This window comes from Cervus canadensis, chromosome 8 (genome assembly GCF_019320065.1).
Source record: "Cervus canadensis isolate Bull #8, Minnesota chromosome 8, ASM1932006v1, whole genome shotgun sequence".
Lineage (NCBI taxonomy): Eukaryota > Metazoa > Chordata > Mammalia > Artiodactyla > Cervidae > Cervus > Cervus canadensis.
In genome coordinates this window covers 79,641,820-79,665,012 of record NC_057393.1, presented here as the reverse complement: position 1 = coordinate 79,665,012, position 23,193 = coordinate 79,641,820, and the positions used below count along the sequence as shown (strand labels likewise).

General features: G+C 36.4%; 1 pseudogene; it reads left to right on the top strand.

Moving 5' to 3' along the window:
• LOC122446821 overlaps positions 1–22,012 on the top strand; it is a 66,642-nt pseudogene extending 44,630 nt beyond the window's left edge.
• The last annotated feature ends 1,181 nt before the right edge of the window (positions 22,013–23,193 follow it).

Below are 23,193 nucleotides of genomic sequence, written 5' to 3'. Positions count from 1 at the left end.
TCTGATGATGATAGCTTTCAGAATTATTAGTTATGAGGTGATTATATTCAGTCTATATGTATGAATTCAACTTAAGCTTATGTTCGTAGCCTCAGATTTACCTCTCAGCTACCATAGTCACACTCAGCCAACATCAGTAGTCCCCAAAAGGTAAAATTACTCTTGCCAAGAGAATAAAAAAACCTCAAATACTAATTGATATGAAAATAGATTCTTTTTTGGTGAAAATACTTTCAAGATAGTTAAATACATGTTTTTACCTGAATTCTGTATGTACTACTTTCTGAAAAGAATTTAAAACCATATAAGAATAGAAAAAAGTAATTTTTAAAAGTTTGAGTACATAAAAGCAAATGTAAAGTGCTTCAAATAATGCCTAACATCAGTAAGTGAGAGCTGTTGGTGCTATAAATAGCAACTGCCATATCATCTCTGGACCTGTTTTTAAAAAATCATCTACACATGCTGCATAGGAAAATCTGATGTCTTAAAGTTGTCACAGGACACTCAGCTGTGGTTGGATGCTTTCCCCTTTCCCCAAGCTGTATTTAACCTCCCTACTCCATGAAAATAGTCAGGCTTCTGTCTGGCTTCTAAAAAACCCCCGTACAGGATACAGGAAGAGCTCTGGAACTAGGCTAATAGTAGAAACTAGGTAGTGTCTCGATGTCTAGAAGCAGGTTAAATATATATCTAGGTGTCTCCTTTCAGCTGAGTACCTTGATGTTTTACTGAATACTGCAAATTAAAAGCCTGAAAATTCATACAACATGCTTATATGGCCAGTTGGGAAAGTGTTAAAGAGAGCTCTGATTTATGACTATGCAAATAACAGTATAGCATCGCATTTTGGTCATTAAAGTTTTTCCCATCTATCAAAATTGTGTATGCTAATGGCTCTGAAAAGTATTAAGTTGCATTTTCACAACCACCAGTGGATATATATGTTTTGATCAAAGTATTTTTAAAGTAATGATAACATTTATTTGTAAGCCTTGTAACCAATTGTAATTTAAAATATAATTTGTACTATGACTTTTTGCTTTACATTTAAAGCATACTCAGATATTTTAAATTATTTTTGTGATTTTTAGATTCCTCAGCAGGAAATGGGGTCCTCACAAAAGCTACTGTCCCCGTTTATGCAACAGGAGTCCTTACGTGTTATATTCAGGTAAGGGAAAAATTCTTTGGTTGGAAAATGTAAAAGCACTTTCTATTTAGAAAGATAGCTAATGTTATATCTTTTAATGTGTTTATAAGTGAAAATAATACCCATAAACGAGAAGCAAATTTATTTATTCTTCTTATTCAATAAATAGTTTATAGTAGAAAGCATATTTTAATAATAGTCTCTTGAGTCTCTGTTAAACAAATAAAATTAGAGATTGTGTGCTTCTTGATATTTTGTTTAAAAGTGTTGGGTTGTACTTATGTAGCAATTTCTTTGTGTTTCATGATAATTTTTTCATTAATAAACAAAGCACATGTGTTAGCTAAAGCAAACTGCAAAATGCTGTAACATACTGTTTCATCATTTTTAGCGAAGTATTTTGTAATCCCGAAACATGAAGGATTGTTATAACTCTTTTATTGCTCATGGTCTGTGCTCAGCTGGGTGTCTCTTCCACTGTTCTTGCTGTGTGGCTGTGTTCACCTGGTTGGTTGGTGAGGCTCCTGGAAGGGTGGCTGGGTTTCAGTCCCCACGGTCTTAGGGCCTCTCTCTGTCCGCACGTCCTGTGGAGTGGCAGAGCCAGGCTCATTCTGTGCTAGCTTAGGGCTCCCAAAATTGCAAGAAACAGAATTTGCTAGGCTACAGCTTGGGCTTTGGAGTTAGCACATCACTACTACTGTATTCTGTTGGTTAAAGCAAGTCACAGGTCCAACCCCGATTGAAAAAAGAGGAAACTGAATGAGAGCTTGACCCAGGAGGTGGTTCATTGGTGGTCACCAGTATAGCAGACCACCTCACTCTACTTAGCATTGCTTTAAATTAACACGTTGTGTATTAAGGCATATCAGTCATTTTTAAGTGTGAGGCAGTCCCACCTGTGAGTTGAAAATATGGACTCAAGATAAAGCATTTTAGAAATTATGACACAGTAATTCCTATGTAGTATTTCTGACCACTCCCCCCAATTAATCTGAATGTAATCATAGGAAAACAATAAAATAAATCCAAATTAAGTTTTAAAAAGGATTAGAATGGGAAAATCAAAGAGGAAGATCTTTTTTCCCCTAATTTTCCATACTAATCCTAACTTTTTTTTGCCTTTTGAATTCAAAGTATAGCCGTTCATATTTATTGCACTCTTCTTCCAAGTCAGATTTGAATCTTCTTATAATATTAAACTGTAGTTCTACAATATCATAAGATATCTTGTAGTAGAAGCTCCAACTCAGTTAAAGTAGTACAGTATTCTTTTAACTTTTCTACCCTAGTTTCTCAGACTACCTCATAATACAGATACACACAGGATCTCTGTGTTTAGAATATTTTAAGTCATGTAACCTTAACAGATTGCATCCATTGTTGTCCTTAAATTTGTGGCGATTAACTCCTAGCACATTACCAGGCACAACAGCACAAATACCGTTTTCCTCTTTAATTTTGGAAGCTCTTCCAGCAGGATAACAAAGGTGATGTCAGTATTTTCCTCTCTCATTTTTAAGCTTGGGCAGTAAGTATGCTAAGTATGTTGATTTTGACCATAAATAGTATTTTAAGGCATAATAAATATGAAATACATATTTTAAGGCTTGATAAAGTATGAAATACAAGGTTTGTCTCATAGCAGTCCCTCAGAATAGATTTATTGAATAAATCAATATAGACATATTTTTTGAGTAACTGTGTGAAATCCAAATATCTAAAGAGATAAGAGCTTTGCTACTATTTACAAAATGAGAACTGAGTGGCTATCATAGATTGCCAGTGCCTAAGGAAGCACACACCAGTGTTTTTCTTACTAAACAAAATTTTCCATTAAGGTAAATTAACTGTCCTTGTTGCTTTGACAAACAAAGCCTATTTTGAATCAAGTATGTAAGCAGTATTACTTGTTTTGAAATTTCAAAGTTGAGAAATTGTGTTGTAGTAAATTTTCAAATCAAAGAGTTCATGCTCATTTAGCAGTATATTTTATAGCTGTTGCTTCACAGTTAAGTTTTTTTCAGATTTACAGTTTATTTTCCAAATTTTATGGATCCTCTGATACAGTAAGCAACTAAAAATGAGTGAGGTTTCTGTTCCACTGTAGCTCTGATGGTGGCTTGTCAGTGTTTCCGTTCTTCACTAAGCAAACCAGCATATTACAAAACTGCTGTGTCCATCCTTTATTCATGCTGAACATTACTTTTGACAGTCCTTTATTTCTGCCTCACTCTAAATTAACCTACCATGTAGGAAAAGTTAGATGGTAATCCAGTCTTCCTCATGGATCTAGTGATGTATGTGCCTTTTTAGTCACTCAGTCATGTCCAACTCTTTGTGACCCCATGGACTATAGCCTGCCAGGCTCCTCTGTCCATGAGATATTTCAGGCAAGAATACTGGAGTGGGTTGCCGTTTCCTTCTCGAGGGGTCTTCCTGACCCAGGGATCAAACCTGCGTCTCCTGCATTGATTGGCAGGTGGATTCTTTACCGCCAAGCCACCAGGAAGCGTTGATACTGATATATATAGAAGCCATTTATTGTTGACATAATATAGCCCTAAAGACAAAATATTTGACTCTAATTTATTATATATTTATTCCATGATAGAATGTCAGATTCTTTCCCTTACAGATTCTGGCTAATTTAATGTACAGTTATCTTTTTAAACTTTAATATTGAGCAGACTTGCTTTTTCTAACAAATTTCTTAATAGTGTGCTGTGTAAAAAAAGAAAGAAATATTTTCTGATTATTAAAATAATGGTTTGTCAAAGAAAGCTTAAAAATAAAGGTAATTTTTTAATCAAAGGTGTGACTATTTTTTTTAAGGACACAATGGTCTGTATTTCAGCAATTGTGCAACTTCTCACCACTGATAATTACTCAGATATCAATTTCTACTCTTAGGAGGATAACTGTTTTAGTGACTTATATTTAAGTATTTAGAGCCAAAATTAATGAGAAGTAAAACTGCTAAAATGAATTTTAATTAAAAAAATATATACCGTTTTGTGTTTTAAACCAGAACTATCTCATCAAACTTTCTGCAGTGATGCAAGTAATCTGTATCTGAGTTGTCCAGTGAGGTGACCATACATGGATGTTAAACAGCTTGAATTGTAATTAGTGCAGCTTAGGAACTGAATCTTTGATTTTACTTCTCTTTAGTTTGAGTGTAAGTTACCACATGTGGTGAGTGACTACCATATTTGACAGCTCAGGTCAAAATCTATGAATAAGAATAGTGTTTGTCACATGAAAAGATGCTCAACATCACTCATTATCAGAGAAATGCAAATCAAAACCACAATGAGATACCATTACATGCCAGTCAGGATGGCTGCTATCCAAAAGTCTACAAGCAATAAATGCTGGAGAGGGTGTGGAGAAAAGGGAACCGTCTATACTGCTTCGGTGGGAATGCAAACTAGTACAGCTTATGGAGAACAGTGTGGAGATTCTCTTAAACAATGGAAATGAACTGCCTATGACCCGCGATCCCATCGCTGGCATACACACTGAGGAAACCAGATCTGAAAGAGACATGTGCACCCCAATGTTCATCACAGGACTGTTTATAATAGCCAGGACATGGAAGCAACCTAGATGCCCATCAGCAGACGAATGGATAAGGAAGCTGTGGTACATATACACTATGGAATATTCCTCAGCCATTAATAAGTATTCATTTGAATCCTTTCTAATGAGATGGATGAAATGGAGTCCATTATCCAGAGTGAAGTAAGCCAGAAAGATAAAGACCAATACAGTATACTAATGCATATATATGGAATTTAGAAAGATGGTAATGATAACCCTATATGCAAAACAGAAAAAGAAACACAGATGTACAGAACAGACTTTTGGACTCTGTGGGAGAAGGCGAGGGTGGGATGTTTCGAGAGAACAGCATATGTAATATATTATTATTCGAACATATATATTACCTAGGGTTGAACAGCGATCACCAGCCAGGGCGTGGTTTAATTGAAAGTGCTCGGGCCTGGGTGCACCATGCGGAAGACCAGAGGAATTGGGTGGAGAGGGAGGTGGGAGGGGGGATCGGGATGGGGAATGCATGTAAATCCATGGCTGATTCATGTCAATGTATGACAAAAACCACTATAATATTGTAAAGTAATTAGCCTCCAACTAGTAAAAATAAATGGAAAAAATAAAAAAATAAAACATAAAAAAAAGAATAGTGTTTGTCCTCATACCATTGTGATCATAGATATGCCTAATAAATATCTTTAATTAAAATGCTTCCAAATTAGGATATATTCCCCTTATTTGATAAATTTTTCTAATTGTACATACGAAATGATGGTTTTTAAGTTCTACTTGATTGCTTGGAAATTCATCATCAGTCTTTTTCCTCCGTAGGAAGAAGACCGAAAGCTGTTGATTGGATTCTTAGAAGATGAAATGACCTTGCTTTCATTATCTAATGCTCCTCTTGATAGCCTGAAAGCTTCTTTTGTGCAACTGGGGTAAAAATAATAGCTTATAGTTTTTAAAAGCTATTGAAAGTTTTAAAATTGGCTTTATAGACTACATATTTTTAGTCTAAATAAAGATTAGTATACACACCAAACTTCTTGACGTTTTACTTAAGATTTTTTTGTTCTTTGTTTTTTTTTTTTGTATATTTTAGTATTTTGTAATCAATACATTGTAAAAAAGAATGAGGTAAAAGATAGAGATATGTCTTCTTTGAAACAGCTGGAGGCATAAAATCAAGTACAAATTCGAAGAAAATTCAGTGGCCCCAGACTGGAAAAGGAGTCCCAGTGAAAGCCAGATCACTGGGCTCCCTTTTCTATTCCAGTTGATTTGCCTGGTTTACTGCACAGCAGCACTCATCTCACTAGCAAAGTAATGCTCAAAATTCTCCAAGCCAGGCGTCAACAGTACGTGAACCATGAACTTCCAGATGTTCAAGCTGGATTTAGAAAAGGCAGAGGAACCAGAGATCAAATTGCCAGCATCCACTGGATCATCGAAAAAGCAAGAAAATTCCAGAAAAATATCTACTTCTGCTTTATTGACTATGCCAAAGCCTTTGACTGTGTGGATCACAACAATCTGTGGAAAATTCTTCAAGAGATGGGAATACCAGACCACCTGACCTGCCTCCTGAGATATCTGTATGCAGGTCAAGAAGCAACAGTTAGAACTGGACATGGAACAACAGATTGGTTCCAAAGCGGGAAAGGGGTACATCAAGGCTGTATATTGTCACCCTGCTTATTTAACTTCCATGCAGAGTACATCATGAGAAACGCTGGGCTGGAAGAAGCACAAGCTGGAATCAAGATTGCCAGGAGAAATATCAATCACCTCGGATATGGAGATGACACCACCCTTATGGCAGAAAGCAAAGAACTAAAAAGCCTCTTGATGAAAGTAGAAGAGGAGAGTGAAAAAGTTGGCTTAAAGCTCAACGTTCAGAAAACTAAGATCATGGCATCTGGTCCCATCACCTCATGGGAAATAGATGGGGAGACAGTGGAAACAGTGTCAGACTTTATTTTTGGGGGCTCCAAAATCACTGCAGATGGTGACTGCAGCCATGAAATTAAAAGACACTCCTTGGAAGGAAAGTTATGACCAACCTAGATAGCATATTAAAAAGCAGAGACTTTGCCAACAAAGGTCCATCTTGTCAAGACTATGGTTTTTCCAGTGGTCATGTATGGATGTGAGAGTTGGACTGTGAAGAAAGCTGAGTGCCGAAGAATTGATGCTTTTGAGCTGTGGTGTTGGAGAAGACTGTTGAGAGTCCCTTGGACTGCAAGGAGATCCAACCAGTCCATCCTACAGGAGATCAGTCCTGGGTGAGATCAGTCCTGGGTGAGATCAGTCCTGGGTGTTCATTGGAAGGACTGATGCTGAAGCTGAAACTCCAATACTTTGGCCACGTGATGCAAAGAGTTGACTCATTGGAAAAGACCGTGTTGCTGGGAGGGATTGGGGGCAGGAGGAGAAGGGGACGACAGAGGATGAGATGGCTGGATGGCATCACCGACTTGATGGACATGGGTTTGAGTAAACTCCGGGAGTTGGTGATGGACAAGGAGGCCTGGCATGCTGCGATTCGTGGGGTCGCAAAGAGTCAGACACGACTGAGTGACTGAACTGAACTGAAGATTAATAATTTGTATTTACATTCTGAAATTGAGATTATAGGATTAGGGTGTTACCCTTCTCTGTTGAAGCTCATAAAATGCTGTCATTTCTATAAAAACAAAATGCATATAGCTTAATATTGTCCTCTTGTTCTGCGATTTATGGTTGGCTGCTAAAAAAATTGTTTTATGATTAGATTATAGAAATAGGTCTAATTGTGGTTATAAATTTTTTTTTTAATTTGAGCTTTTAGAGAAATGATCTCTTTGTAAGCATTAACTCCTTTGACCAACCAGAAACATTTTTTAATTAATAATTTCTTTTTTGAGTCATCATAATAATTCTGCTTGCATTTCTAGAATGCCTAGCCTTTGTCAGACACAGTGTTTAAGTGTATTATGTGCAGTTGGTAGCGAAGCGATCCTTGAAGGTAGATGACAGTCACCATTTTCAGATGAGAAAACTGAGTTTCAAGGGATGGTGTAATATATGTGAGGGCACATGCCTAGCGAGTGGAGAGCTAGAGTCTGAACCCAGGTCTGATGCCCACATGAAATAACTCCTTTGCATTAGGCTGTCTTAGGTCTCTGTACCTCAAGAAAGAAAGCTCTGTGATGTGAAAGACTGGGAATTTTTGTATGTGATTTTTAAATTTACATGCTTTAGAACAGTCAAAAGCAATTTAGTGGTGGCTGCTAGCCATTTGAGTTTGATTTAAAGGCATTCCAGTTTGTACCTTGTTGGTCAAAACAAAATTATACCAGATTTATTTAAAAAATTTAACCGTAGAAGCCAGTATGTCATCTTTTTGGCTTCTTTAAAAATATAATAATAATAAAAAATAAAGCTTTATTTTAAATTGCCTTTTAATTGAATATGGAAATTGTGTAGACTATGTGACTGGTAGTACAAATTGCCATTGAATTGGTGACAAGCTGTTTTCAGGGACTGCTAGGCTGTGGAAGCTTTATGTTCCTCCTAAGCATTCTTTGTCTTTTTTAAGCACTGCAGTAGTAATATTGGCTTAGCTTCTAATTTTGGTTTTGCTTTTGTATTTTCTCTTTCTCTTGGTTGTTCCTTTCTTCTTCCCGTGGCATTGTTGTTTGTTCTTTCCATGCATCACCTGTGATTACCCCCTGTGCTGACCAGTCAGCTGTTGGTGAAGGGGGTGAATGAAACTCTGGTAGCTCAGAGGGTTGTTCCTGCTCTCATAACTCTCTCCAGTGACCCTGAAGTGTAAGTGTTGTCCTTGCCTTTTACCTTCGGCATCCCTTTCAAAACGTGCCTGTTACGAAATAACCATCATGGAATTTAGAAAGATGGTAACAATAACCCTATATGCAAGACAGAAAAAGAGACACAGATGTATAGAACAGACTTTTGGACTCTATGGGAGAAGGCGAGGGTGGGATGATCTGAGAGAATAGCATTGAAACATATATATTATCAAGTGTGAAATAGATCGCCAATCCAGGTTGGATGCATGAGGCAAGTGCTCAGGGCTGGTACACTAGGATGACCCAGAGGGATGGGATGGGGAGGACAGTGGGAGGGGGGATCAGGATGGGGAACACATGTAAATCCATAGCTGATTCATGTCAATGTATGGCAAAAACCACTACAATATTGTAAAGTAATTAGCCTCCAACTAATAAAAATAAATGAAAAAAAAATAAAAATTTATATATATATAGATATATATAAAGAAAGAACCATCAGCTTTTAAATTCACTGAAGAGTGGTTTAACTCTTTGAAATAATAATATGGGATTATGCTTACTTGATTTTAAACTATCATACTACTATTCGTGTATGGGTTTTTGTTTTTTTTTAAGTCAACCTTCACAGTAAACCTAATGACAAGGCCCATATATTGAAAGAGTTATTAGTAGTATTGGTCCTCAACAAACATCTGCAAAACTTAAAACATGCTGATGGACTATTTCTTCCAAGCCAAGAAGGGATGCTCTGCTAATCTCACTAACATGTTGTTACCAGTAAGTATAGTGTCATGAACCAGAGGCTTAATGTTTTAATGTCTCGTGTGGGTGACTAAACCAAGAAAGGCCAGTGAGTCTGCCTGCCCATCCTCGGTCACAGCTAACCCAGTTCTCATTCCAGTTTACCAAACCATTTTTTGTTGCATGTTGACTGGTTTACAGCTGACTCTTCGAGGCATGAGTGAAGCATTAGTTGATAAGCGGGTTGCTCCGGCCCTTGTTACCTTGTCCAATGATCCTGAATTGTGAGTTCCACAGACTACAACCTTAAGTTATCCTGTCTGTCTTTTTGAGCATTCTTCTTGCTCTGCTTTTTTTTTTATTTAATTTGTCATTGCTAGTGACTAATACACTATATTTACCTTGTACTTACGTTGATATATACTTTAATAATAACGAGTTTTTCGTCTCAAAGAAAATGTAAAGTGTTTTTCTTCTTTAATTCTAACAGCTCTGTCAGGATTGCTACAATTCCAGCCTTTGGCACGATTATGAAGACAGTTATCCAAAGAGAGGTAGGAAATGAGTGGAATTTATTTAATCTGTATGTACTGCTGAGGTGATGAAAGCACCTGACCATACACGTACCCTGTGGTTGGGGGCAGGGAGGATATACATTCATTTTATTTCTTAGTTAATTATGGGCCAGAGAGGATCTCAGTGTTTGAAAATATGATAGCCTACCAAAAGTATCTTTTCACATGCTAAGGTAATCTCTCAATTAGTATAAGCCAGGTCTCAGATGTTCTATTCTGAGCTGGTCTGGATATTGCAGTACTGAATAGTCCTTCACAGCAGATCTAGTTTCACAGACTTCTCTTATTCAGTAGACTTCTGGATAGTCTGCATAAATTCCCAGTTGTCAGTACGTGCAGATTTGAAGGGAACAGGTTTCCTCAGTTTCAGGAATGGAGGCTAGAGGTACCTATGTTCTTGTAACTATCATTCATATCAAACTGCAAGTCATGTCATAGACTGGTGTCATCTTTTTGCAGTCCACTTCACTGGGACAACCTTCTCTCATGCCTGCTTCAGGAGATTACCAAAGTCTTCCTCCCTCAAAGTATATTTTGATTCAGAAACTTGTGTGATCTAAAGTTGTTCGGTTCTGTCTGCACCATTAACTATTAGACACTTATCAAAATTAGTATCAGAATGTTATTCTCTATTATTAGATTGGACATGTCCTTGCACAATGACAAATGCTATACATTAGAAAATCAATTATTTGTGGACATATTAGCCACTTAAATGGAAAACAAGATTTTCCATCTCATAGACATTTAATAAAAAAAAATATATATATATATAGACTGTTTTGTAAAATTTTTGTCATAGAGATTTTTTTATAACAAAAAACTAAACTTATGTTAGCTGTGGGAAAAAGTGTTTTCTGTTTTTTCACTTACATATATATGTATATTTCACTGGTGAAGCAAAATAAAAAAATACATCATTCTGCAAAGCTTGCAGTCTTGGCAGAATTTCAACATGTTCTTAATCCCAAAATAAAAACTTCTTTTAGGGAAATATGAGTAATATATAAGTCACTAATGACTCATTGCTTTCAGAAGGTGAATAAGTGGGTAACTTACACTGTGATCTGTTTGAAGAATTCTAACTTAGACACAAAATCATCATACATTTATCTTTTCCCCTAAATACTGTGGGATCTTTTCTACAGTTTGTCAGGGAATATTTCTGTTAAAAAAAAAAAAAGAGTTGGTAAACATAAAAATGTAGGATCTTTTCTGAGCTGAAAGATTAAAGAAGTACTTATTTAATTTCAAACTTCAACTCATGTTGATATAAGTCATTTGAATCCAGTGATGCAAACCATGTTTAGTGTGTATCTTTCTCTCAATTTGACTGTTTAATATTCAATTTTAAGTTGCTGGAAAGAGTGAAAATGCAGTTGGCTTCTTTCCTGGAAGACCCTCAATATCAAGACAAATATTCTCTGAATAAAGAGATCATAAAAACATTTGGTAGAATTGGGCCTAATGCAGAACCAAGGTTCCGAGATGAGTGTAAGTTGCATTTTTTAACTCTTTTTCCTAAATTGATATGTAAAAGCAAAACCATAAGTTTCTCTGTAGATATGTCATGTGTTAAAGCCTCTTCTGCACTTTGTCTTTCATACTTTGAAAGCTAAAAGTGAAACAAGTTTCTTATTGAGGATTGATCACTATTGCTATTACTCAGTGGTTTCTTATACTATATCCTGTAGACATATGAAAAAACTCATAAATAATTTCAAGTTATTTTTAAAACAGTTCTTAATAACTTAATTTCAAAATAACTGTGCCCCTTATATGTAGAGATTATTATTTAATTCTTATTTCTAAGGAAATTTATATGTTTCTAGACATGTTATGAAAGAGGTACATTTCTTCTACTTAGCATGCCATTCAACAATTTTAAGTCACAGCTTGTCAATCTGCTAAATAATCTGCATAATGATCTGCTAAAGCATTTTCTCCAGTTTCTATAGTTTCACTTCTATAGTGAGCCTCAACCTTTATGATAGCAATTTCTGAGTGGTATCAAAGCATCCAGTAATTATTACACCAAAAGCATGACAGTTATCACTGCTACATCTTAGTCCTTTTATTTTTAGCCATTTGACATGCTCTTGAAAGGATAACAGGCTTGGTTTCCTAAGTCAGTTTATAAGAATTATCACCAAAAATATTGTCAGGATTTGAACTGCAGTGTCCAAAAGGGCATGAACACTTATGGAACTACAAAAACACAATCACAAGATTGTTTCTCAATGGGAAATAGTGTTGGTAACATGAGGAGGAAATCATAATATTTCGCATATTTCACAATTAGTTAACAGAAAAAGTTTAGTAATTTAGTTAGCAGTAGGGTTAATTCTCCAAGCCAGGCTTCAGCAATACGTGAACTGTGAACTTCCAGATATTCAAGCTGCTTTTAGAAAAGGCAGAGGAACCAGAGATCAAGTTGCCAATATCCGCTGGATCATCGAAAAAGCAAGAGAGTTCCAGAAAAACATCTATTTCTGCTTTATTGACTATGCCAAAGCCTTCAACTGCATGGATCACAATAAACTGTGGAAAATTCTGAAAGAGATGGGCATACCAGACCACCTGACCTGCCTCTTGAGAAACCTGTATGCAGGTCAGGAAGCAACAGTTAGAACTGGACATGGAACAACAGACTGGTTCCAAATAGGAAAAGGAGTACATCAAGGCTGTATATTGTCACCCTGCTTATTTAACTTCCATGCAGAGTACATCATGAGAAACGCTGGGCTGGAAGAAGCACAAGCTGGAATCAAGATTGCCAGGAGAAATATCAATCACCTCAGATATGGAGATGACACCACCCTTATGGCAGAAAGTGAAGAGGAACTAAAAAGCCTCTTGATGAAAGTGGAAGAGGAGAGTGAAAAAGTTGGCTTAAAGCTCAACATTCAGAAAACTAAGATCATGGCATCTGGTCCCATCACCTCATGGGAAACAGATGGGGAGACATTGGAAAGAGCATCAGACTTTATTTCTGGGGACTCCAAAATCACTGCAGATGGTGATTGCAGCCATGAAATTAAAAGACACTTACTCCTTGGAAGGAAAGTTATGACCAACCTAGATAGCATATTAAAAAGCAGAGACATTACTTTGTCAACAAAGGTCCGTCTAGTCAAGGCTATGGTTTTTCCAGTGATCATGTATGGATGTGAGAGTTGGACTGTGAAGAAAGCTGAGTGCCGAAGAATTGATGCTTTTGAGCTGTGGTGTTGGAGAAGACTGTTGAGAGTCCCTTGGACTGCGAGGAGATCCAAACAGTCCATCCTAAAGGAGATCAGTCCTGGGTGTTCATTGGAAGGACTGATGCTGAGGCTGAAACTCCAATACTTTGGCCACCTGATGCGAAGAGCTGACTCATTGGAAAAGACCCTGATGCTGGGAGGGATTGGGGGCGGGAGGAGAAGGGGACGAAAGAGGATGAGATGGCTGGGTGGCATCACCGACTCGATGGACATGAATTTGAGTAAACTCTGGGAGTTTGTGATGGACAGGGAGGCCTGGCATGCTGCGAATCATGGGATTGCAAAGCATCGGACACAACTGAGCGACTGGACTGAACTGAACTGAAGGTTAGTTCCTCATCGTAGTAACATCAGATATACAGATGACCCTTTGCAGGAGCTTTGCCTGACTTTATTGAGGGTGTAATTGCCCTGAAGCAGGTCTTAGCTATTGAATCAAGGAATAGGCTAAATAGTCAGTGGACCTTTGGTGGGTGCCACATTGTTGAGAACACAATCGAACCTTTTTATGTACATTCAAGAGAAAGACTAACACATTACATAGAAAAAGAAACTTTCTTTTCACAAATGATCCCAAAATAACAGGTTTGGCTAGAGAAAGGATTGATAATAGAAGTTTCCAATGCTTGAATAGGTGTAGTAAACCATTATCCCTGAAGCCTTCTACAAGTTAACTGTATATTGATTGACAAGTGTGTTTTATACAGTCTTCCTTCACATTCTGGCACTAGACCTTTTTTTTTTTTTAAAGACAAAAAAAGTTTTTTTTCTTCTGTATTTACTACTCAGTCAGTTGGCTTCTCTTTTGCTTTAAAACTTTACCCCAAGGAACTTAATGTCCTATATTAATAAGATGAATGGTAGACAAAGTAGAACCCATATTGACAAGGATGCTATATTGTTAGCTATCTGTATTTATAGAGAATTACTGTTAGGAATTAGAGAAAGATCAGAGAATTGCAGGATAGTAACTGCTGTTTCTTGGAGTGATATTTTTGAACTTTCCCCCCTCTATTTCTTAGAGAATAGAAGACATCAGTTCATCCAGTGGCCCTTTTTCTTTCCCAACTCTTGGTTGTCACAGGACCTTTAGGTTTTGATTTTTATCTCAGGGGCCATTTGGTTTTTTCAGTGAGTGAGTGAAGTCTCTCAGTCGTGTCCAACTCTTTGCAACCCTATGGGTTGTAGCCTGCCAGCTCCTCCGTCCATGGGATTTTCCAGGCAAGAATACTGGAATGGGTTGCCATTTCCTTCTCCAGAGGATCTTCCAGACCCAGGGATTGAACTCAGGTGTCCCACATTGCGGGCAGACTCTTTACTATCTGAGCCACTAGGGAATATTTTTCAGACTATGATACAATTTTGTTTGTTTTACACATTTTTAACTTTATAAGGCTCTCTGAAAATGTTCAGTCATACTTCAGAGATTTTCTAACATAGCAGTCTTACATTTCAAATCAGTTCTGTTTTTTGTTTTTTAAGTTCCTTATTTTAGATCTCAGCCGTTTTATAAAAAGAGAAGACATGATTGCCTTCATTTTTGCTGTGGATCTACCCCAGAATATATTTTGGAACTTTACTAAAATCTGTTTTTAAAAACTTTCCTATTGATTTATCTTTACTTTGTTTGCAGTTTTGAATCTTTAAGTGAAAGGCTCCAGAAGTGGCCTTATGTTGTGTGTTTCCTATTTTCCTTGCCCACTGAAGTTCATTTGTAGAAATACTCACATTTGGGTTATTAAATCTTTTAACCATTTATCTCCATCTGAGGGGTTAACAGTCGAGTGAATTAATTGGTACAGATGTGGTAACCCAGGACAATACTTACATAATGAAATGTTGAATTCTGTAATAAATGTCTATTTTCTGAGATTTAGGAAGATCCTAAATGATTGCCTTTAACTGTCAGTAGACTATAAAGAAACTTGTTTAGGTTTGTTTTCTAGTTGAGCAGTTTTAAGGGGATATTGTGTAGTGTGGTTGTTGAGTTTCTGAGAAAAACGTTGAGGAAAGGATTGCTTGAATAAGAAATAACAGAGAATGAGCAGAATGAATAGAGAGGCCACGCTTTTACAGATAAACAAGTGCAAGGAAGGTAAGTTTGGGCAGAAATGAAATAAAGAATCTTTGAGAGACTGTCTCAGAGCCACCATTTGTTGAGGCCTCAGCATGCCAGTTAATGAATCAAAGTTTCAGTGAATTCATTAGGAATTCAATGAATATTTGAAGTTTTTGTCTTATACTTATGTTTTTAGAACAGCTCTTCAGTATGTTGTTACCAATTTTGACAAGTCAAAAAGTCCCCTAAAAATGGCCATTGTTGTCTGAAGTTTTTGTGGGTTTTTTTTTTTTTTTTACATTTACTAAGGTAAGCCTAAAGATTATAATTATAGTTCTGATCTATTGAGAAAGAAGGTTTTTTGATAAGGAGATTGTGGCTTTAACATATGCAAATTCAATGTAAATGTGAAAGAAGTCACTGCAGTTGGTCAGAATATGTGCTTATGAACCATGTTTTGAGTCCCCCAGTCAAGCAGGGATGAGAAAGGGACCCTGTGATCAACAACTTGATAATCATTTACCCTGGAGCCATTTCTCCAAGGAACCCTGGTTTTAGTGGGAAATGGTATTTAGAGATATGATCTTAGGCAGTAGGGGTGCTCAACGTTACTTAAGTGGTTATTGTTTCTTGGGCCATCGCTTTTATTTTAATAGTGTGTTGTCTGTATTTTTGAAATTTTATGCTGTTCACTGACATATCAGATTCTGAGCCCATTGAGTGACTTGAAAACTCAGCCATCTGGACTATTTGACATTGGTCTTTGCTATGAACTTGAGAAACTAGAGCCAGTAATATTTTCATGAAGTAGTGAAATAATTTGATATTGAAAGAGAATAAGTATTCTGTATTTATCTTTTAATAGCAACAGTAATACCTGATTTATATAAACTTTATAATAATAACACAAGAGGTAGGATGTTTACATTTATTTATTTGGTTTTCATTTTTCAGATTAGGAAACTGAATTGCAATGAAGCCAAAGGACCTGTGTACATCCTCACAATTAGGTTATAATAGCATGCTGTAATCTATTTCTCCCAAATTCTAGATCATTCTTTATTCTGAAAAAACATGCTTTCGTCCCTAGTAAGAAAAAGCAAGTATAGGATGTGGGTGATCTTTTGAAATCATCCAAAATTAAAATAAAATTTTATAAAGTAAAATATTATTTTTTTAAATGGATAAAGCACATTTTAGGTTAAAATTAATAATTTCTTTTTCTCTTTTCAGTTGTTATACCACATCTACATAAGTTAGCCTTGGTGAACAACTTACAAATTGTGGATTCTAAAAGACTGGATATTGCTACCCATCTCTATGAAGCCTACAGTGCACTGCCTGTTGTTGTATCCTTGCTTTATTATGTGTATCTATATTTAAGGATCAGTTTTGCAGTGAACCTCAGTTGTTAAAGATTGAAAAGTATAATTTTTTCTTCAGTTAACTAAGAAGTAGAGTAGAAGTTTAAAAATTTGATTTGACTTGCCCCAGTCTTCATTCTACTCATCCCTTAATTTTAAAAGATAACTTGATAACTATTTTTATATGTTCTATAATTTTGAAAACACTGACTAAAATTTTATCTGTGTTATCAGCTGTATGACTTAAGCCACAAATGAGCTACAGCTGAGGCTTCTCTGTTAATCAAAAGGAAGCCTTGTCTATGTCCTGGCATTCACTTTTAATGAATGTTTAACCACCTTTATGATCCTATGAATATCTCTTGGAGACATATCACTCATTGAAAAAAAATACAGGGCCACCCAGGTTAATCATTTGCATTGATAGCAGAACTGGAGGAAAGCTCAGAGATCATCTAACCCATGTCACTCACTACTTTCTATAAATGATTAAACTAAAACTTGAAGACATTAGTGACTTCTGTTTTTTAATAGTTAAAAGCAAAATTGTGACTACAACAATGAACTTTAGCTATCCTGTTAAATGTTCTCTTTACTATCCTAGACCTAGTAAAATAAAGCTAAGAAATAAAAATGAAATAAAACTAAGAAGGAAGTAAAGATAATGATGGGCAGAACAAACTCCAGCTTTCAGGCTTTCCCATTAAAAGCGGAATAGCCCTGGAAAGGGGAAATAAGAGGTTGAAAAAGGTGTGAACACTAAACACTTGAATAGAACTGTGAAAGTATGTGCCACACAGCATAATCAGAGAATTATAGCTGGGACAGAAAAAATGATGGTAGGGAAAGTAGAAATGTAGAACCATGTGTTAAGGAACTGCTTGTCCTTTTCAAAATGTTAACACTTGAAGCTCGATGCATGGTTGAGGGCATTTCATTTTGGGACTCTGCTGCAAATTGCCTAGTCACGTGGCTGATATAAGCTACTTTTTTATAATATAGATTATAAAATAGGCAGAGATACCATATTTTGATAATTTTGCCTCAACTAACCATATATTTTCTGTAAGTTTAATTCCACTAAAAGCAGAACTTACTATCATTCCTATTTTATCTTGTTGGCATTTTCAACTTAGAGAAGATAGAGGAAGCAAAAAGAGGAAGTGATGATTGTGAATTTGCAAGGAAGGACTGGTTAGTAATGGAGAAGTGACAGGACCCTTATGAGAAAGCAATAATGGCATGTCAGAGTGTGGCATATCAAAGAAAGAAAACGTGGACATGTTTATACCTTTTCCCTAAACTTTGCGAAAGTAAATGTTTACAAACTGCAGTGAAAAGTTACGTGTAATCTTATATTTTCTTATAGTTTCAAAAGGAATATGCCTCAGAGAAAATGAGAAAGTCAAAAAAAGAAAGATCAAAAATTTTAGCTCTGTAAGCCTAGTTTTCCAGGTGGACACGGCAGTGCTTTCTGAAAAGCACAGGCGTCTGTATAGAAGGAGTGTTACTGTATATTTAGTTATGTGCAGAATACTACTAAGAGAAAATACAGTGAAAAGTCTTTATACCTGCACAGTAAGGGGAAGACTCATCTTAACAACAGATCCTGTACAAGTAGTTCTACATGAGTCAGAACTTGTACTTGTGTCAATAGGGTGGTTATGGCCACTAAGAAAATCACATTGTCTATGTCCTGCTGTTCCATTGCATTCTGAGCTGATAGAACACAACATCATATTTTAATAGGTTTGGCAAGGTGTTACATCAAAAAATGATGTTTAATATAAAGTTTGAAGGAGTCTAGAAATATTTGACTTAGAAAAGAAATGGTTTAGGGATGAAAAGATAATTCGAAAATTATTTTAAAGGTTGTTATGTAGGAAAAAACTTAGGCCCATTTGTGCAACTAAGGTGCAGAGCAAACGCTGACAAACAGAGAGGCCTGTGGTCTGAGAAGATCTCTCTGAATTAACTAAAAGTACAATGACCTCTTCTATGAAACTGAACATCCTGTCACTGTTAGCAGTCAGAGGCCTTATGACCATCATTCATGGATGAGGTAGAGGTGGTTTCTAACATCAGATAGGACTAAATGATCTATAAGTTTCCAACTCCTAAGAATGTGGGATTTCATGGGGAAGAGGACCAAACAGTGAGTAGATAGAAAGGAGGCTTTATTCCTCTCTCTCTTGAAAATAACTGTATTTTCAAGGCAGTAGTTATATGGATTTTTTTACTTAATAAAGTTTATTATAATTTAGTTCAGAAAAATCACCTCATCTTTAATAGGGGAAGTCATTTACTGGCACTTCTCACTTTAATATTAATATGGTATAATATTAAATAAGAACTATTTTTAAATGGCTCATAACTATGATAGGTGAGAAAGTGTCTTTAAGTAATGTGAATGAACAGGGTGAATTGTTTTCTTGAGAAATGCATCTGCTTTCCTGACTCCTTTCAATGTCATATGATCAACTAAAACTCATATGACTAAGAAATATAGGTAGTACTAAACTTATTACAGCAAAACCTCTCTCGCCCAATTCAGTCAGGACCAGAAGAAATCAAGAAAATGATATGTACCTAAGGTAACTTCTTTTAACTTAAAACACATAAATGTAACTTACTTTACCAATCTTTTGATACAGAGTTAAGGCATTTCTTTTATGAATCTGTTGATTAGAGTTTTAAACATCGGCCTTCTTAGAATAATCACATTTGTAATACAATTGTCTATGAATTTCAGCTTAAGTTTGTTTAAAGAGAATCCAGAAACATTTCTGATAATGAATACTGAATTTTTCTAGATTTTTGTATTTTTCTTTGTATTTTAGCATGCATAATATTTTAAACAGCAATGTTTTAAGCAACTGGACTTTCAACTTAGTTATCATGGAAATATTAATTTTCTTTTTATCCTCATTTAAACATCCAATTAAATTTCATTATTTCATTTTCACCCTTATTATTTCATATGTCTATATACCATATTATTAAACTACGTGCTGTTAGAATAATGAATGCTTCTGACATGAAGCAATTTGTGACAATAAACACAGTTGACTCTTGACAAGTAACTAACTCAACAGATAAGGATGGTGCTTGAGGGAAGCCTGTTGGCTCTAAGTGATCAATATACTATAGTCATCATTTAAGAAATCTGCTTCTGTTGTTCTGTTGGATATACCAGTTTGGTTTTTGTAAATGTCCCTAACTACCTTCTCTCCAGTCATTCCAGAGGATTTAATGGTTAATCACTTTTTACCTGGTCTCAGATGTTTACGAATCAACATGGAACATCTTTCTCCAGAGCACGAAGTAAGCTACTGTCATGACTAAGCCATTGTGTTTATCAGTGCCGTGTTCACGTGTTTTAATATCTCCTATGTGTGCATGCCTGCGTGGTAAGTTGCTTCAGTCATGTCCGACTCTTTGCAACCCCATGGACTGTAGCCCTCCAGGCTCCCCTGTCCATGGGATTCTCCAGGCAAGAACACTGGAGGGGGTTGCCGTGCCCACCTCCAGGGGATCTTCCCAACCCCGGGATCCAACCGTGTCTCCATGTCTCCTGAATTGGCAGGCGGTTTCTTTACCACTAGCACCACCTGGGAAGTTCATTATCTCCTATACAGACTTTCATTCCTCTTAGTGTGAGGCCTGATTATGATATGCTGTGCTTAATTTTTTCAAATCTAGTTCAGTGTCATTTTATGGATTTATTAACTAGTGATGAGATCTTAAGCAGCTCCTTTTGCATCTCTCTGCTCAGTTCTCTAAAGTAGGCATAACATACTGTCTAGAATTTAGCAAGAAATGTATGTGAAATGCTTTTTATCTGTAAAATACTGTACATCTTAGTATTATCTTAGACCATCAGCTTTCTTAAAAGCAAAATTTCTATTTTCTGTCTCCATTTCCTCATAACGCTTCTCATTCTGTTTATCTTCCTGTGTCCTCAGGATGGAAGACACTGGTTCCGTCCCTGTTTTATCATTTATTTCGTATTTTGTGTCATCAGTCTGTCTTTCTATCAGCTTTTCTTTAGCCTATTACCATGTTTGACTCTCCCATCCTAAACGAGACAAAACAAAACCAAAGTCTTCCCGTTATCCCTTCACCACACCTCTTTTTCTTCCCAGTAGTCCATGTTCACTCAGCTCTCACACAGTGTACAGCGTATCCGCCGTCACACTCGGCCAGCAAAGCTTCTGTCTCTGAGCTCACTGGTGATCAAAGCGCTGTACTGAACAGACACACCGGAGTATGTAACCTTTTCCTCCGTATCTTTGTCAGTGCTCAGTGTTTTTGGACTTCTTTAAACTCGGTAGATATAAAGTGGTATCTCATGATGGTTTTCATTGCATTTCCTTGATTGTTTTCAAATTTGGAATTCTTTATGTGCTTACTAACATCAAAGCCTTTTTAGGTATTTTGCCCATTTTTCTCACTTTGGATTATATTTTTTCCTATTATTTCTTTGATGTTTGTTATATAATTGGAATACCAGTATTCTGTTCGTTTTGTATTTTATGAATATCTTTTCCCAATTTTTTAAAAATATTTTTGGCCTATTTGAACACTGATTTTTAGTTTTAATAGATTGATTAAATCTTTCTAAGACATGATCTCCTATACTTTCTTCTTAAAATGTTTAAAATTGTATTTTTACAATTAAATTCATAATCCATCTAAAATTAGTTTTTATGTATGATGTAAGGTAGTGTGTAAATTATGTTTTTTTCTATACAGATGACCGACTGTCCCATTATTGTTTATGGAACAGTTCATTATGTCTATAGTGATTGGCAGTGCCACTTTGATCATATCTGATGTTTCCTTGTATGCCTGTGTCTGCTACTAGAGAGCATTCTTTTCTGCTGATCTCCTTGTTTATTATAACATTGATATGAACTGTATCATTGTAGCGAACTATCTTTATTCCAGTTGCTTGTTAAAAAGTTCTGAAATCTAACAGGGCAGGTTCAGCATCCTGTCCTTTTTTTAGAACTCTTCATAACCCTTATCATTTTTATGTAAATTTTAGCATTAAACAAAGTTCCAAGAATGATCTTGTTCAGATTCTGATGAAGTTTAATTGATTCTATAAATTAATTGGAAGAGACATCAACTTCATAATTTTGAGTCTTCTATCTAGAACATGGGGCTTCCCAGAAGACTCAGTGGTAAAAAAAAAAAAAATCCACCTGCCAATGCAGAAGGTGCAAGAGACACAGGTTCCGTCCCTGGGTCAGGAAGATACCCTGGAGAAGGAAATAGAAACCCGCTCTAGTATTATCGAGAAAATCCCATGGACAGTCCATGGGGTCAAAACCAGTCAGACACAACTTAGCAACTGAGCATGCACACATGCATCCAGAACATACTGTATCTTACATTTATTTAGATCTCCTTTAATGTCAAACCTGTATGCAGGTCAGGAAGCAACAGTTAGAACTGGACATGGAACAACAGACTGGTTCCAAATAGGAAAAGGAGTACATCAAGGCTGTATATTGTCACCCTGCTTATTTAACTTCTGTGCAGAGCACATCATGAGAAACACTGGGCTGGAAGAAGCACAAGCTGGAATCAAGATTGCTGCGAGAAATATCAATCACCTCAGATATGCAGATGACACCACCCTTATGGCAGAAAGTGAAGAGGAACTAAAAAGCCTCTTGATGAAAGTGGAAGAGGAGAGTGAAAAAGTTGGCTTAAAGCTCAACATTCAGAAAACTAAGATCATGGCATCTGATCCCATCACTTCATGGGACATAGATGGGGAAACAGTGGAAACAGTGTCAGACTTTATTTTTGGGGGGCTCCGAAATCACTGCAGATGGTGATTGCAGCCATGAAATTAAAAGACACTCCTTGGAAGGAAAGTTATAACCACTAGATAGCATATTAAAAAGCAGAGACATTACTTTGCCAACAAAGGTCCGTCTAGTCAAGGCTATGGTTTTTCCAGTGATCATGTATGGATGTAAGAGTTGGACTGTGAAGAAATCTGAGCGCCGAAGAATTGATGCTTTTGAACTATGGTGTTGGAGAAGACTCTTGAGCGTCCCTTGGACTGCAAGGAGATCCAGCCAGTCCATCCTAAAGGAGATCAGTGCTGGGTGTTCATTGGAAGGACTGATGCTGAAGCTGAAACTCCAATACTTTGGCCACCTGATGCAAAGAGTTGACTCATTGGAAATGACCCTGATGCTGGGAGGGATTGGGGGTGGGAGAAGAAGGGGACGACAGAGGATGAGATGGCTGGATGGCATCACTGACTCGATGGACATGGGTTTGAGTAAACTCCGGGAGTTGGTGCTGGACAGGGAGGCCTGGTGTGCTGCAATTCATGGGGTTGCAAAGAGTCGGACACAACTGAGCGACTGACTGAACTGAACTGAACTGAATGTCTTTCAATAAAGTTTTATAATTTCGTTTGAAAAAAACTGTCACCTTATATTTATAATATTATAATGCTAACTTTTTTTAGGATTATATGTTTTTTAACCCTTTGTTATCGGTGTATAGAAATGTATATAACTATATGTTGAATTTATGTCTGGCTAACCTGAGAAACTTATTATTAATTCTACTAATAAAATGTCTCTGGATTTTTTAAATAAGTTTCCAATGCAGGAAAGTCACCATTATTATAGTAAATAATTATTTTCTAA